This window comes from Saccostrea cucullata, unplaced genomic scaffold, assembly GCF_032062105.1.
Source record: "Saccostrea cucullata isolate Sc308-1 unplaced genomic scaffold, CSIRO_AGI_Scuc_v1 ctg6603, whole genome shotgun sequence".
Taxonomy (NCBI): Eukaryota; Metazoa; Mollusca; class Bivalvia; order Ostreida; family Ostreidae; genus Saccostrea; species Saccostrea cuccullata.
In genome coordinates this window covers 1-17,542 of record NW_026927848.1, presented here as the reverse complement: position 1 = coordinate 17,542, position 17,542 = coordinate 1, and the positions used below count along the sequence as shown (strand labels likewise).

The window sequence follows — 17,542 nt, the reverse complement described above, 5'->3', positions numbered from 1 at the left end:
ACTGTTATTTTCACGCTTGTGTTTATGTAACCAAAACATAATATCGTTCGCACGGGATTAAATAAAGATTTTGACCGAACCTTCTTTCAGCGGAAGAGTTTTTGATAGTTTCCGGTCCTTGTTCAAATGTGGATTTTTCTATTGGATAATTAATCAGAGAAGATGTTAATATCGGATAACTAGCGGAGTATTTTGAAATGGATGACACTTTAAGTGTCGGAGATACAGTGTGTTTGTATTCGGCGGAAAGTTTTGGATTTATATTCTCAACTCAGTCCAGGTGAGTTGATACCCCCCCCCCCTTTTTTTTTCTTTACTCTCAAGGTAAATTTTCCACCTTAATTAAAGAAAAAAAAAACAACTTATTTTTGTTACGTTAATTACGTAATTAATGAATTCTTACGTTTGCGGTGTAATAATTTTTAAAAACACTGTGTAATAAAAGTAATAAATGTACAGCTATTTTTCGATTTTATAACAGAGTTTTGTTGTATACAATTTGTGCCGTTCGGCCAATTTTCTATAAAGATTATCAAAACAGCTCTCGTATTATGGGCCGTCAATAGCACTAGGTTCTCTTGTTCTGGCATTTAACTTTTAGACAGTCTTTCCTTTCTTGTGTTTACTGTAGAATGTTTGAAGTTGAGGTTATGAAGAAATTGAAGTTTTAAACATTTAAGAGCATTAAAAGATTCGACACACTCTCTCAATATTTAATAATTTTGTATACGTACTGTCGCTTACTTTAAACTTTGCAAATTCTATATCTTGGGTGCTTTAAAACATGTGTACATATGTGTTACCTTTTCAAACTTTACGAACATTTTCCAATTGAATTACAGAGCAAATAGATATAATACACTGCCCGTCTGAGAAGCATATTGGTGTACAGATTGCTTTTGAAAAAAAGAAACCATTTAACCATTAGATTAACGTGTGTGTGATATTATTCCTAACAAGTTGCGGAGGGGATAATAAATATCTTAATCCGAAGCAGGGATTTTTTTTTAATTTTATGACATTATATTGGTATTAATTTTTGTGAAAACTTTTAATCTCAATTTTAAGTAAGGTAATTGCCAGTAAACTTTAGAATGACAGCCAGAAACACCTCACGTTTACATTTATTTAAGCCCTCTAGTTTTAATCTTATTCTAAAAACGTACGTCAGTTCATATTTAAAAAAAATCTTTTAAACACCACGTGTGATTTTTTCATGATGTAAGTGAATCTTAATCAACAGAATTTAACTAGTATATCATTTAAAACACCCCTTTCCTCCACTTAAAGTATATATATATTGGACACTATATACGTGGCATGAATGGACCCATCCAGATGCATATGATAGGGAGTCAAAATATCATGGAAAACACGTAAAAATCGTGTGACGGGGGGTTGGAGATGGTTATAACATTTTGGCACAAATGCTCCGTATTAGGTACATGTAGATTACTTGCTTTATGTTGTCATATTTTTAAAGCCATGTTATGCATATGGGCTTATGAAGTGAAATCAAACAGCATCCAGGAAATGTTCCAAATCAGCTCTTTTTAACAAACTTAAGCATGTGCCTACTCGCATCCCCCCAACCCCGCACAAACAACACCCATCCCCCCAACCCTCGCCATAACAGCTGCCCTTCAAAAACTTATCAATTTTCAGAAAGAATGTATTTAGCCTGATTCTACACTGTATTTATCCTTTTCCCTCAAGTAAATTTTGATAAATCTTGCATTTCCTTTAATTCTAAACTTTTTAGATATGTCAAACGATCGAGGTGACTGTTGAATTTAAGTAGAAAAACTTTTTTAAAAATCAAAATATTGTTTGATATCTGGATTTTTTTTTGTTTGCGATCGTTAAAGGACTCAAAACTCAAGTTTGTGTTAAAGACGCGGAATTTAATGAATAAACTGCTTTATTTGGAAATAAAATGACCTCGAATCTATTTATTTGAGAAGTGTTTTATTGGCTTTCCACTTTATAATTTTCCATTTTTGTTACAACAATTTGAATGCATGTGATATGGGCAATGTGAAGTGAACTTTAACTTGAGAAGATTTTTTAATGACCCAACCCTATTTTTCTCTTTTTCATCATTCCCCTTGCGAGGGGGATATGTCCCTTCATTTTAACAATTTAAATTCCCCTTCACCCAAGGATGCTTTGTACCAAGTTTGGTCAAAAATTGGCCCAGTGGTTCTTGAGAAGAAGTCGAAAATGTGAAAAGTTTACGGACGGACAGACGGACGGACAGACGGACAGACAGACGGACGGACGGACGGACGATCAAATACAACGTGATCAGAAAAGCTCACTCAAGCCTCGGCTCAGGTGAGCTAAAAATACTACAATTCGCCATCTAGAAAAATACCTGTCTTTTATGACTAGCCTATAAGTCAGATATAGACTTTTGGACTAAAATATAACTCCCAAAATACCGACTTATAGGTGAGTATCTACGGTAGGTAAATGTAACTATAACTTAAATTCTTTATGCAAGGTGTACATGTACTTTATTTTCTTGGTTATTACCAACAAATTTTTTTCCCTAGAAAATTATGTCTCAAATATACTCACGCTGTATCTGCCTGTTTCTGTACAACTGCGATGTACCGTTCGGCTTGGATGTTGTCTTCTATGATCCGACCCAGAACGCAGTGCAGTAGTTAAGGAAGCTCTTGCAGTACGTCATTTAATTTTTACTTGACCAATAGTACTAGACTATTCACTAAGTACATGTATTCAAAATTTAGTGCAATAACTGGGAATTAAGATTTTGGCATAATCATGAATTAGCACTGCATAGGTCTGCAACATATGTATGTAAAATGATTTATTTTTCACGGTCTTCATGAATCAGTGCATTGTTGCAATTAATATTATGTCTTTTAACAATAAATAGCCATATAGTTTGGTAAAAAAAATTATAATATAATCATTGATAACCAGTTCTTCTAATAGAGTTTTGTAAATTAATCATGTTAATGATCTACATTTTTTTCTGATGCATATTTTACACTGTATGGTAAACACACACTGACAGCTGTGTTTTCTTTCCTCAGTTAATGAGCATTGTATATTAAAGCATACATCAAAGTAATCATGCTACTAACATGATCTAATATATGAATGATCAAAAGTTACATATAGTGGCCTATATTTATACAGTGGCCTATATGTACACAGTTAATAAGCTTCCTTTAGAACAGCGCCTACTAATCAAGACATCAGGAAGTGAACAGCCAACTTCCCCCTTACGACTTAATGTTTAAAACGACCACACTCGTACACCACTGTTGTACCGGTAACTACAGACTTCAGTGTTTAGTGACTGTCTTTCACTGTTAATTCATGTGAATGCAATACATAACATTTTAATTCTGTGTAAAAAATAATAAAAAATTGAGATAATTAACTATTTTCAAAGCTTGAAAAATTCAGTGAATGTTAGAATTTCTAAAAATGATTTTAAAAAGTTTACACTGTGTTTACACTGTGCTTTTGATTTATATCCTTAATAAAAAATATGTGGTATAGATTCAAAGGTTATCAAGCAAATAGAGTCAGTTCAATGAGTCTACTTCAGTACTTGATATAAATCATTATCAAGGTACATGTATAATCTTGAGTGTTTCATTCCTAAATGTCCTAATTTGGAAAATGTAAGGAACACCGAAATATTACGATGTGATCATTCTGGTTTGCAAATAAAATACAAGAAAGACAAACTATTACCATGATTAAGATCATAATACCTATCCAAATCTGCCAATAAACCCGAATGTTAAAGGATATGTACAGGACTTTTTCGTCTGCTCGCAATCGTCTCCTCACAAATGGCGTGACCTCCATTCCGCGTGCAACATTATCAATTTGGTTCCATTCAAGCGTATCTTTGATTTATCACTATTAGGAATTCACCTGGAGTTGTGATCAAGTTTCTTACTCGTATTTCGCATTGAATTTTTGTTTTCGCAGGAAATTGAATTTGTCATAGTTGCAGTTTCTGTATCTCGAACCCGATCGTGGAGAGGTGAATAACTAAATGTTTTAGGTTTAAGAAATATTTTATTTTACCTTATATTTTTCAGTACTTATTTATTAACATTGACCAAATTATTCAAATATTGTAAGAGAAATATGACTGATTTTATGTAGCATGAACATCAATGCTTACTATATTTCAGTCGGAATCGTGGTTCACTTTATCTTATTTCCAACGCGGCGAGAAAAATTGAGAAACATGTTGATGTTCAGCGAGGAGGAAATCTTTTATTCTGTCTTAATATTCCTCTGGATCGTTTATTTCTGGGAATCTTATCTTTCCTCAAGACAGGTGTTACAATGATTTCTGATCTGCTGTTTTTAAAATATATTCTTTTGTCAATAATCAATATTTTACGGGTATTTTTTTCTGAAACGGAACAGCAAGTTGCCTGATGAGACATTGGAATTAGGCTAGTATTTGTCCGCATAACTATCCCAAACACGAGAGAGAAAGAGAGCGGAAACTTCGTACATCTGTCTGTTGACACAGCTATTTCAGACATAGAAATATATACAGGAATACTGAGATGGCAGCCAATACAATATTTCCCTTTTTAGTATTTTTTTTTATATTCTTTTATGTCCCTCTCAATAATTTTCCACTCAAATGGAGATGCCTCCACTTGCCCGTGGAGGGCTTCAAATGTATACTTTTACTCGGCGCTCGGGGGGTTGAGTATTGCAGGATTTTCTTCGTGCCAACACCTAATGTGACACAGGACCTCGGTTTATACGGGTCATTGAGACCTGTGTCCATGGCCCACAGTGAATTCGAACCCCTGACATAAGGATGAATTCTTAGAGCAGTCACTTAAAAATAGATTTTCTCACCATAGTTTTTATGTTGTCAGCTAAACAAACTATGTATCAAAATGTTTGGGTCATTATTGCAGTAATCAAGTTTCCTGATAATACTAGATTCTTGAATCACACTCATTTTATTAATGTATCTGTAAGTGGCTGTCATTGTCAGCAGCGAGCACCCAGTCCAGGTCATCCAGTGCTTCCATAGAAATTGACCAATCATGACGTTGTATTTGAGAAGAGTTTCCTATGATTGTTGTTGAATAATATGAATTTTATACAACTCATGTTTTTTTTATCCCATTGCCAAGTCTCCGGAGTAAATCTACTAATACTATCTGATATGTTATTAAGATTATGATTATGGTTTAACTGAATTAAATTTGAGTTAAATGTTATCTTAAAAAAAATAAACTAGAAAAATTGTAATTTTAATTTTTGTATATTTGTAGAAGTATCTTGCTAAAACAGTAACAGAGGTTCCAGCAGAGCTAGAAAAAGTACTTGACCAAGAAACATTCACCAAAGCGAGGCTCTACTCTTTAGACAAAAGTACCTTTGGCTTCTGGTCAGGAATTTACCACCAGGTGGAGTCTACGGTAAGAAAGATTAACAACAGCCTGTCTAATGTAAAGAAGATTAAAGGCCTGCATGTCTAGTGTCTTGAGACTTCTGGTCAGGTGTTTACCACCAGCTAGAGTCGATGGTAAGAAAGATTTCAGGCCTGCATTTCTGATGTATAAATAGACAGGAAAACAGGGCTGACGGGATGTTTAACAATAAATAGACAGGAAAACAGGGCTGACGAAATGTTAACAATAAATCAACAGGAAAAACAGGGCTGACGGAATGTTTAACAATAAATAGACAGGAAAACAGGGCTGACGGAATGTTTAACAATAAATAGACAGGAAAACAGGGCTGAAAGAATGTTTAACAATAAATAGACAGGAAAACAGGGGTCCTTACGGGAATGTTTAACAATAAATATTTTGGTTGAATCATGACTTAATTCATTGTAATAATGTTTTTAGCTCACCTGAGCTGAAAGCTCAAGTGAGCTTTTCTGATCACATTTTGTCCAGCGTCCGTCTGTCTGTCTGTCCGTCTGTCTGTCTGTCTGTCTGTAAACTTTTCACATTTTCAATTAAATCTCTAAAACCACTGGGCCAATTTCAACCAAACTTGGCACAAAGTATCCTTAGGTGAAGGGGATTTAAGTTTGTTAAAATGAAGGGCCATGCCCTTTTCCACGGGGAGATGATTACGAATTAATGAAAAAATTAATGGCATTTTTAAAAAATCTTCTTCTGAAGAACCACTGGGCCAGGAAAGATGAAACTCATGTGAAATCATCCTCAGGTAGTGTAGATTCAAGTTTGTTCAAATCATGACCCCCGGGGGCTAGGGTGGGGCCAAAATAGCCGACCCAAGTTTTACATAGGAATATATAGGAAAAATCTTTAAAAATCTTCTTCTCAAGAACCTCTGGGCCAGGAAAGATGAAACTCATGTAGAAGCATCCTCAGGTAGTATAGATTCAAGTTTGTTCAAATCATGACCCCCGGGGCTAGGGTGGAGCCAAAATGGCCGACCAAGTTTTACATAGGAATATATAGGAAAAATCTTTAAAAATCTTCTCCTCAAGAACCACAGGACCAAGAAAGATGGAACTCATGTGGAATCATCCTCAGGTAGTGTAGATTCAAGTTTGTTCAAATCATGACCCCCGGGGCTAGGGTGAGGCCAAAATAGCCGACCCAAGTTTTACATAGGAATATATAGGAAAAATCTTTAAAAATCTTCTTCTCCAGAACCACTGAGCCAGGAAAGATGGAACTCATGTGGAATCATCCTCAGGTAGTGTAGATTCAAGTTTGTTCAAATCATGACCCCCGGGGGCTAGGGGTGGGGCCAAAATGGCCGACCCAAGTTTTACATAGGAATATATAGGAAAAATCTTTAAAAAAGTTTTTCTCCAGAACCACTGGTCCAGGAAAGATGAAACTCATGTGGAATCATCCTCAGGTAGTGCAGATTAAAGTTTGTTCAAATCATGACCCCCGGGGCTAGGGTGGGGCCAAAATGGCCGACCCAAGTTTTACATAGGAATATATAGGAAAAATCTTTAAAAATCTTCTTCTCAAGAACCACTGGGCCAGGAAAGATGAAACTCATGTGGAATCATCCTCAGGTAGTGTAGATTCAAATTTGTTCAAATCATGACCCCCGGAGCTAGGGTGGGGCCAAAATGGCCGACCCAAATTTAACATAGGGATATATAGGGAAATTTTTAAAATCTTCTTTTCAAGTATTTCAAAGCTAGGACTAGTGATATTTATATGGAATCATCCTCAGGTAGTGTAGATTCTAGTTTGTTCAAATGATGAATGCCTTGGGGGGGGGGGGGGGGGGGTTAAATTAAAGCCCGATGTGCTCAGGTGAGCGCTGTGGCCCCTGGGCCACTTGTTTTCAACAAGTTCTCTGCTTATGTTAAATTCCAGTGCTTCATTGAAACCACAACATAGATAGGTTAAGATTAATTGTTTGTGATTCTTATTTTTTGATAAATAAAGTTAATCTAATGTATGATTGTATGGTATTCATTTTGTTTTGATTATAAGTGTTAATCATAATGTCAACTTTTCTAGGTAATTCTGTGTGTTGGTGCCCTGCCCTTCGTATGGAAACTAGCTGGTAGGATAAATGGTCACTTTGGATATGGTGCCGAATATGAGGTGAATATAGCCACTGTATATAGGGTTATTTTTGCCCAGTGACAAAGGAAAACAGTTTTGCCCCCAATTTAAATTCACACAAACAATATTCTGTTTAGGAAATACTGTATTCCTTGAATTCATCCTTGGCTTTTAACATCAAATTCACTCATCTTTGAAAAGGGTGAAAATAGAAAGGGGTGAAAATTTCCCTGTATACAGTATATAAACACAAAAAATGTATAATTTACATATATAAGTACAGAATGTGTAAGTTGGTAATATTGTGCATGCATCATATATTTTGATATCTTGATAGTAACCTGATTTTGAAATTTGATTTATTTTGTTAATGTGAATTCTCGAGAAAGATCCTTTTCAAATTGACATATTAAACTAAAAACAAAATTTTTGCTTAGGGAGCATATAATTCTAAGCTTAAAAAAACCTATTTAATAGAAATAATAATGGTAAAAATTGGGACCCATGGAAGAGAATTCAATGTATCAACATTGAACAAAGCAAACAAATTATGAACCATGAATATATTTCTAATCTTGCTATAGCATATATGTATATGAACTTTGATTACAAAGTTTCCTTTATTTCCAGATTTTGCAATCCATCACATTTATTCTGATATTTTTACTGTATTCCACGAATTACCTCCCTTCCCTGGAGTTTGTATCACACGTTTGTTCTAGAGGAGAAGCATGGATTTAATAAACAGGTATGAATGAAGAGTATCATTCAAACACAAAAAATGCAAAAGGACAGCATAGAAATTGAATTGATCAAGTAATATTTCCATTACTATTTGTTTCTCTGCGATAACACTGAGAAAAATACTAGAGTAGATTTCTTGATCATTCTACCTTAATGCAAATTTCTTCAAGTGATTTCCTGTTCTGATTCCTTACTAATTAATCGTTTTCCTTTGCAATAATTTCACAAAGAAAACTTGAAATCTGTTTTCACATTTTATGTAAGATTTTTAGTGTAGAATTATTTCATACATCTTTCCCTGAACTTTTCATTATTTTCAGACCTTGCCATTTTTCATCAAGGACACGATTAAGAAGATGTTTGTAGGCATGGCGCTGTCTCTACCCATTGTCTCCCTTCTAATCTACATCATCAAGATTGGCGGCGACTATTTCTTCATCTACGCCTGGGGATTCATGCTGGCCGTGTCACTGGTATTATGCCTAATATATTTAGGAATGACTCAAGGTTTTCAGTTCATCGAGATACTCACTGGATTTTGGTTTAGTTTTATGTAATTTTTTCTCATTCCTTTGAAAAATGTGTTGAGTTGATGTCGGAATGAAATTTTATTATAAGATAATGAACATTAATTAAGCTCAAACAAAACAAATTGAGTGCAGAGGAAACATGGTCCTTTGAATACATCAGAGGTGGGATCTGATGCCATGGAGGAGTGACCATCCTTTGACATCCACTCACACCCGTGATGTGCTCCATGTAAAATCCCTGGATACATCCCTCTTCATTTTAAGTGCTTTGCATTAGATTATTTTGAAAGACAACAAGCAAAGCTTTTAATCTGAGTACAAATGAAAATTCAAAATCCATTTCTGAATCAGCAATTTTTCAAGCCAAATTAAATGTATTTTATCACTTCATTTTCTGTCTCTTGTCCCTTAGTTTCTGATCACCATTTATGCTGACTTCATTGCTCCACTGTTTGATAAGTTCACTCCTTTGCCTGACGGGGAACTGAGGACTAAGATTGAGCAGCTGGCAGCAAGCATTGAATTCCCCCTCACAAAACTCTATGTTGTGGAAGGTGAGGAGAAATATATACAAGAGTGTATACCTAAAAATGTTAAAGAAGTAATAGCAGAAAATATAGATCACCATAACAATACATTTGATTCTTTTCATGTTGTTTTCGAGAAGCATATGACTCTCATATTAGAATTATACTGGCTTTATTTTTTAACTGAAAATCATGTAAAAACTCCTGATCAACTACTTGTATTTTCTACTTGGCTCTAATTAAAATGAAGATATTATGTCATTAAATGTCTCTATTGTGCATGATATTTGCATAGTATAAGTAGTAACCTTTGATTATTTTACATAATGTGCTAAATAAATATTTGAAAAGAATGAATGTAGATTAATGTTAACTAACTGTACATGTATATTTGTAGTCCTATAACTATCTTTTTCAGGATCTAAGCGCTCAGCTCACAGCAATGCTTATTTTTATGGATTCTTTAAGAATAAAAGGATTGTGCTGTATGACACACTTATTGAAGACTACTCTCCAGAAAAGGAGGAGGAAAAGGTATGTATCCATATGTCAATAATTTAATTTTGGTTGTAACGCGTCATTTGATTGGATAAAAAATTAATCTAAATTGTATAATCTGGTTTGATTATGTCACAATGGCTTACGTCAAAAACATATCAATCCGCTTGACGTTACGTTTAAAATATGAACAATTTGAAGGCGTCTTGTTTAAAAACTGCTTCGTGGTTTATAAAGTGTAAACTGCTCCAACCTAGTACAGTACAATTTGGGTTGCTTTTTAATTCATTCCTTAATTAGCCCTTTCTTTTGGTGAAGCTAGGATTAAAAAATACCTAGATTTTCATCCCTGCTTGCCCAGATTTTTAACTATAAAGGTGGCATCATTATTTTTTTGTTGTTGTTTTGTTTGGATTTTGTTTTTACTTATTGAATTTGTCTTACTTCTGATGGAAATCGGTATACAGCTAAATCCTTCAACTCTCTTATATTTTTTTATTCCGCAAATTTTGGTGTAATTAGCCCTTTCACAGTAACTGAGGTACTACACTTTTGCAGGGCAAAATAAAAACATATGGCGAAGTTTTTGTTGATAGATAAGTAAATGATGTATCTTTAACAATTACTTTTACATCATATTTCACCAAACTATACAGTGTATCATTTTCCCCTGCAAAACAGCAGTACTGCAGTTACTGTGAAATGGTCTATTTTGAAATCTGACAAGGTTTGGTTTCAAACAAAGTAACAAACAAGGACCACTGGTTAGATTGGTGAGACTGAAAAGTGAGAAAAATGTACATTCAATGAAACTCAGCCACTTTCATTCAGATATAAGATAAATCTCCAACAATCAGTCACATCCAAAAAATGCACAATACATTGTAAGTGAACACGAATAAAAGATGAAGAATAAAATTTGCACAGTATAATTTAAAAAACATGTGATAAGAATCTAGAACTGAAATTACAATAAAATATGTTCAAATCAATCTATGAATGTGAATCCAGGTTTTTTTTTAATCTAACGGCTTTTTATATGTGGAAACTGTAAAGGTTCTAGATGTAATTATCACAGACAATTTTGTTTATGAAATCTTTGACAAAGGATTATTTTGCATAAATTAATAATTTAAATTGATCACACAATTGTATTATAAACTGTACTTTCATGTACATGTATTTGTATAAGCCTTCTTTCAAAGAAAAAAAACTTGTTTTGAATATAATATTGCCGCTTTTTACCCTGTGCAAAATTTGTAAACATGATGGCATTCCTTTACAGACAGAGTCAAAAGAAGAAAAGGAGGTGACAGAAGAACCAGAATCTGAAGAAAAGCCAGCAGAGGAGAAGCCAAAGAAGAAGACAGGATGTAATACAGAGGAAATCCTAGCTGTGTTAGCTCATGAGTTAGGGCACTGGAAACTTAACCATGTCCTAAAGAATTTCTTTATTAGTCAGGTATGTTAAATTCAATTTGTCATATATTGAAGAGGGAAAATATCAATCAATGAAATTTTTGTGTTTAAATTTTCTCTACATTCATCAACATTCTTGTGACAAAATTAAATTCTAAAAAAGAAGATTTATTTTTGTATTGATTGTTTACTTTTAAATGGATATTCTTGTCATGTCTAGTATGGATTTAAGTGATTTAAAAACCATAATGAATTAACTGGTCTGGCCTTTAGGAAACAAATAATTTTGATGTAGGAAACTAAATTACAACATTCCCAGTGCTGATTGAATGAAATAATTTGAGTAAAATTTACATCTGAAATGGAATGTGTACCATAAGTAAAAAGTCTTAAAAGTTTTTCTTTAATTTTTCAGTTAAACTTGTTTCTTTGTTTCATGGTGTTTGCCATGTTATCTAAGAAAGTAGTGATTTACCGGGCGTTTGGATTTGACACAGAGCCAACACTTATAGGTCTGATGATCATATTACAGTTCATCTTCCAGCCCTATCACGAGGTATGTATTGACTTGTGAAAAGTGTCCAAATCCTGATAGAGGTATTGAGGCAAGACTTGGTCAGTTATGCACCCTTGTTCTTCATTGAATCAATATGGAGAAATGAATTAACAAGTTTAAGACAGATGATGTATGCCTGGATTGATACGTATATTGTAGGACCTTTTTTGGCAATTACAAAATGTTTCCACAGTAACATAACTGACTTCAGAGTAGCTTGATTTGTAAACTATATTTGGGTAAACAGAATTTATTCTGTACCGAGAAACATATATGGACTATATGCATTGTTTATACATGAAGTTTACAAGATTAAAGTTAAACCAAGGAAAGTATCCGATAAAGTAATTGATCACATGTGCCAAATAAAAGCTGTTCCATTGGTTTTATGCTATTTTTAAGGACATAAAAAAAATTATTTTTGAAAAAATAAAAATGCAATTAATTGTCTAAGTTTGATTGATGAATGTTTAAATTATATAATAAATTATAAAGTTGTAAATTAAATAATAATTAATAAATAATAAATAATTTTTTTTATTTTCAGGTTCTGGGATTCCTGATGATAATCTACAGCCGACATTGTGAGTTCCAGGCAGATTTCTTCGCGAAGTCTCTGAGACATGCAAAGGAGCTGAAATCAGCTCTAATCAAACTCAATAAAGACAATCTAGGATTTCCTGTCACGGACTGGCTGTACTCCATGTTTAACTTCTCCCACCCCCCTCTGTTAGAGAGAAGAATGAAGGCGCTAGAAAAGACAGACTAGAAGAATATTTTGATTGAACTTTGTCTTTATGTTTTTTTTATTGTATTGATGAAAAGGTGAACGAATAAAATTATGTAAACCGGTGATTAATTTTTTTAAAAGGAAGAAGTGACTGATGAAAGAAGAATTTTTGCTTACAATGAACAGGCACAGAGTGTCAATATCATGAATAGATATTTTTACTCAAAATATCTTTATGGACATTACTCTGTACTTTTATCAACACTTTTATCATGCATTTTTTAAACAAGTCATTGTCAGAGACTTCATTCCTACCACAAGTACATTTTCATGTCTTGTCATCCTTGGGGCCTAAGAAATCTTGTTATACTACAAAAATATAGTAGTGTTTTTTTGGTACATAACAACAGTTAATCTTTTACTGAAACTGAATCTAATGTCCCATAGGTTTAAGGTTTAGACACCAAAATGTGGCAAAGATGGCCATTTAATGAACCTGTAGAATGATCATAAATATTAGCAGTAAAATTACCGTATAATATTAGCTCATCTGAACTAAAAGCTCAAGTGAGCTTTTCTGATCACATTTTGTCTGGTGTCCGTCTAGCTGTCTGTAAACTTTTCCACATTTTTGACTTTTTCTAAACTTGTCAACCAATTTCAAACCAAACTTGGCACAAAGTATCCTTAGATGAAGGGGATTCAAGTTTGTTTAAATGAAGGGCCGCACCCTTATTCAAGGGGAGATAATTCAGAAATAATAATTTGGTGGCATATTTTAAAAATCTTCTTCTCAAGAACCACTGTGCCAGGAAAGATGAAACTTATGGGGAAGCAACCTCAGGTAGTGTAGATTCAAGTTTATACAAATCATGACCCCTTGGGGTAGGGCGACTGAAACAGTGGCCGACCAAAGTTTTACATATAAATAGATAGGGAAATTCTTGAAAATCTTCTCCTAAATAGCAAAGGCATGAATGATCATATTTATTATATGGAAGCATATTCAGGTAGTGTAGATTCAAGTTTCTTCAAATCATGTTTCCTGGGCATAGGGCGAGCCGCAAATGGCCAATCAAATTTTTACATAGAAATATGTAGGAAAATTCTTTAAAAATCTTCTCAAGAACCACTCTGTCAGGAAAGATGAAACATAGGGATGCATTCTCAGGCAGTGTAGATTCAGGTTTGTTCAAATCATGACCCCTTGAGGTAGGGCAGGGCCAAAATGGCTGACATAGAAATATATAGAAAAATTCTTTAAAAATCTTCTTCAAGAATAGCAATGGCATTAATGATCATTTTTTTGATGGAAGCATCCCCAGGTAGTGTAGATTCCAATTTGTTCAAATTATGACCCTGGGGGTAAGGCGGGGCCACTTCGGCGGGTAAATGTTTTACATATAAATACATGGAGAAATTCATTAAAAATCTCCTTCTCAAGAATAGCAAGTGCATGAATAATCGTATGTTGCAACCACTATTGAAATAACGACCACTATTGAAATAATTATATCAATAGTGGTTGAAAGTGCATTTCAATAGCAAACAGAGTTAGTAACCACTATTGAAATGCAACCACTATTGAAATAATTATATCAATAGTGGTTGAGAGTGCATTTCAATAAAATACATAGGTAATAACCACTATTGAAATACAACCACTATTGAAATAATTATATCAATAGTGGTTGAGATTTCATTTCAATAAAAAACATAGGTAATAACCACTATTGAAATACGACCACTATTGAAATAATTATTTCAAAAGTGGGTGAGATTCATTTCAACAACAAACACAGGTTGCAACCACTATTGAAATATATTCACTTTTGAAATGAAGATTTCAATATGGATAAAATTATTGATTTCAATAGTGTTTTGAACAATGAATTGGATGTATCGAAATAATTTCCAAAGTTGTAGCGCGGTAAAGTCTTTTCAATACTGGTTTTATTTGGATCGTCGTTGAAACCTACGTTCCCATATTGAAATGTATTCTCACCCACTTTTAAATAATTATTTCAGAAGTGCTTGTATTTCAAAAGTGGTTGAAACCTATGGTTATTATATACAAATGTACTCTCACCCACTATTAAATAATTATTTCAGTGGTGCTCTTATTTCAATAGTGGTTGAAACCTATGGTTATTATAAAGAAATGCACTCTCATCCATTTCAATAGTGCTCGTATTTCAATAGTGGTTACTATTTATCTTTTTTATTGAAATGCACTCTCACCCACTATTGAAGTAATTATTTCAAAAGTGGTTGTATTTCAATAGTGGTTACTAACTATGTCTGTTATTGAAATACACTCTCAACCACTATTGATATAATTATTTCAATAGTGGTTGTATTTCAATAGTGGTTATTACACCTCAACCACTATTGATATAATAATTTCAATAGTGGTCGTTATTTCAATAGTGGTTGCAACAATCGTATTTATATGGAAGTATCCTCAGGTAGGATCAGGTGGAGGAAGAAATCTTCCCAAGAATGGCAAAGCCATGAATAGTCATGTGTATATGGAGGCATTCTCAGTTACCGAAGTTTTCAGTTTGTTGAATTCATGACCCCGGGGGTAGGGCGGGGCCATAATGTAAATTCAAATGTAAAGGGCAATAAAGCCACAGGTGGTCAAAGAAATATGCAAGCATCGTTAGTTAGTGTAAATTCAAGTTTTTTAAAAATCACATCCTCCCCCCTTTAAGGATTAGTTGGGACCATTTTTGGGACAAAATTTTTTCAAAAATAAACTGATTTCTGTTTTTTCCTAGTCACAGTGCTCAGGTGAGCGATGTGGCCATGTGCCTCTTAAACTTGTAAATTTTTTGTGCCCAAAACGTAAAGGCGGAACGCAAAAAAATTTTGAGCAGAAAATTATATTTGTTCAAATTTGCAGAGTAAGCAGATTAAAAATACGACAAATAGAGCGGAAATGGAATAAAAATAGCACCGAATAAATTCCCATAGTGCGGCAAAATTAAATTAATTTTATTTGTATACTTTTGTTAAATACGAGAGTGCGGGTCCGAAAAAAAATATGTTATTGTTGTGACCTTAATTGCTTTTTTTTTTAAATAAAAAAATCGCAGGATTATCCTACCAGGAGATATATTTAATTTAAATGGTTAATATGCTTTTTCTAAAAAATACAACTCCAATATGGTAAAGTATATTTGACTGAAACAATATTAACATATTCATACATCACTGTATATTTAAGTAATGTTCGGATTTTTTTATTTCTAATTCCAACATGGATTTACTGTCGATCAGGGATAAGTTGACGGTTGAATTGACGTTAACACTTCCCGTGTGTTGTAATGTCGACCGGGGACAGGTCATTGGTTGACAGTTGACACTCCCATTGTGTTCTAATGTCGACCGGGGACAGGTGTTGGTTGACATTGAAATCCCATTGTGTTCAAGTCGACCGGGACATCGTTGGTTCAGTTGACACTCCCATTGTGTTTAAGTCGACCGGGGACAGGTCTTGGTTGACAGTTGAAATCCCCTTGTGTTCTAATGTCGACCGGGGACAGGGCTTTTGACAGATGACACTCCCATTGTGTTCAAGTGACCGGGGACAGGTTTGGTTGGTTGACAGTTGACACTCCCCTTGTGTTCTAATGTGACCGGGGGGCAGGGGTTGGGAAATGACACTCCCATTGTGTTCTAATGTCGACCAGGGACAGGTCGTTGGTTGACGTTGACACTCCCATTGTGTTCTAAAGTACCGGGGAATTTGGTTACAGTTGACACTCCCATTGTGTTCTAATGTGGGGGGGAAAGGCGTTGGTTGACAGTTGACACTCCCATTGTGTTCTAATGTCGACCGGGGACAGGTCGTTGGTTGACAGTTGACACTCCCCTTGTGTTTTAAGTCGACAGGGGGCATACGGTTGACAGTTTACTTCCCCTTTTGTTCTAAGGTGACCGGGGACAGGTCGACGGTTGACAGTTGACACTTTCCATATGATCTACTGTCGACCGGGGACGGTCGACGGGTTACAGTTACACTTTCCATATGATCTCTGTCGACCGAGGACAGGTCGACGGGTTTACAGTTGACACTTCCCCTTTTGTTCTAGTGTCGACTGGAGGTAGGTAGACGGTTGACAGTTGACACTTTCCATATGATCTACTATCGACAGTCATAAAAAGCGAAACTAACCCTAATCACAACTAATAATAGAACTAACCCTAATCAGAGCTTTTAATACGAGACTAACCCTAATACAGCTATAAATACAAGACTTCCCCTAATCACAGCAATTAATGCGAGACTAAACTCAATTACAGCTTTTAATACGAGACTAACCCTAATCACACTTATGAATGCGAGACTAACCCTAATCACAGTCATAAATGCGTGAATAACCCTAATCACAGTTATATATGCGCGACTAACTACTGTCAACTGTCCCCGGTCGACAATAGAAATGATTAGATGTCAACTGTACCCGGTCGACGGTAGAAATGATTAAATGTCAAGTGTAAACTGTCCCCGGTCGACAGTAGAAATTGTTTAAAAGTCAGCTGTCAACTGTCCCTGGTCGACAGTAGAAATGGTTAAATGTCAACTGTCAATGGGCCCGGTCAACAGTAAAAAGGATAATGTCAACTGTCAACTGTCCCCGGTCGACAGTAGAAATTGTTAAATGTCAACTGTCAACTGTCCCCCGGGGATAGTAGAAATGATTAAATGTCAACTGTCAACTGGTCCCGGTCGACAGTAGAAATTGTTAATGTCAACTGTCAACTGTCCTCGGTCGACAGTAGAAATGGTTAACGTCAACGTCCCCGGTCGACGTAAACCAATCACCACTTTTATATATAAAGCTTCCGCATGGGACTACATACCCAATTATATTGAGGTTGACCCATTGAGATTGAATTACGACAATTATGTATATATCACAGGCACTTGTTTCTGTAATAAATTTTAGACCCCTAGTATAATAATAACACGT

At 34.7% G+C, this 17,542-nt stretch overlaps 1 pseudogene; it reads left to right on the top strand.

Moving 5' to 3' along the window:
- Positions 1 to 4,215: 4,215 nt before the first annotated feature.
- On the top strand, positions 4,216 to 12,626 carry LOC134275657 (CAAX prenyl protease 1 homolog; annotated as a pseudogene).
- The last annotated feature ends 4,916 nt before the right edge of the window (positions 12,627 to 17,542 follow it).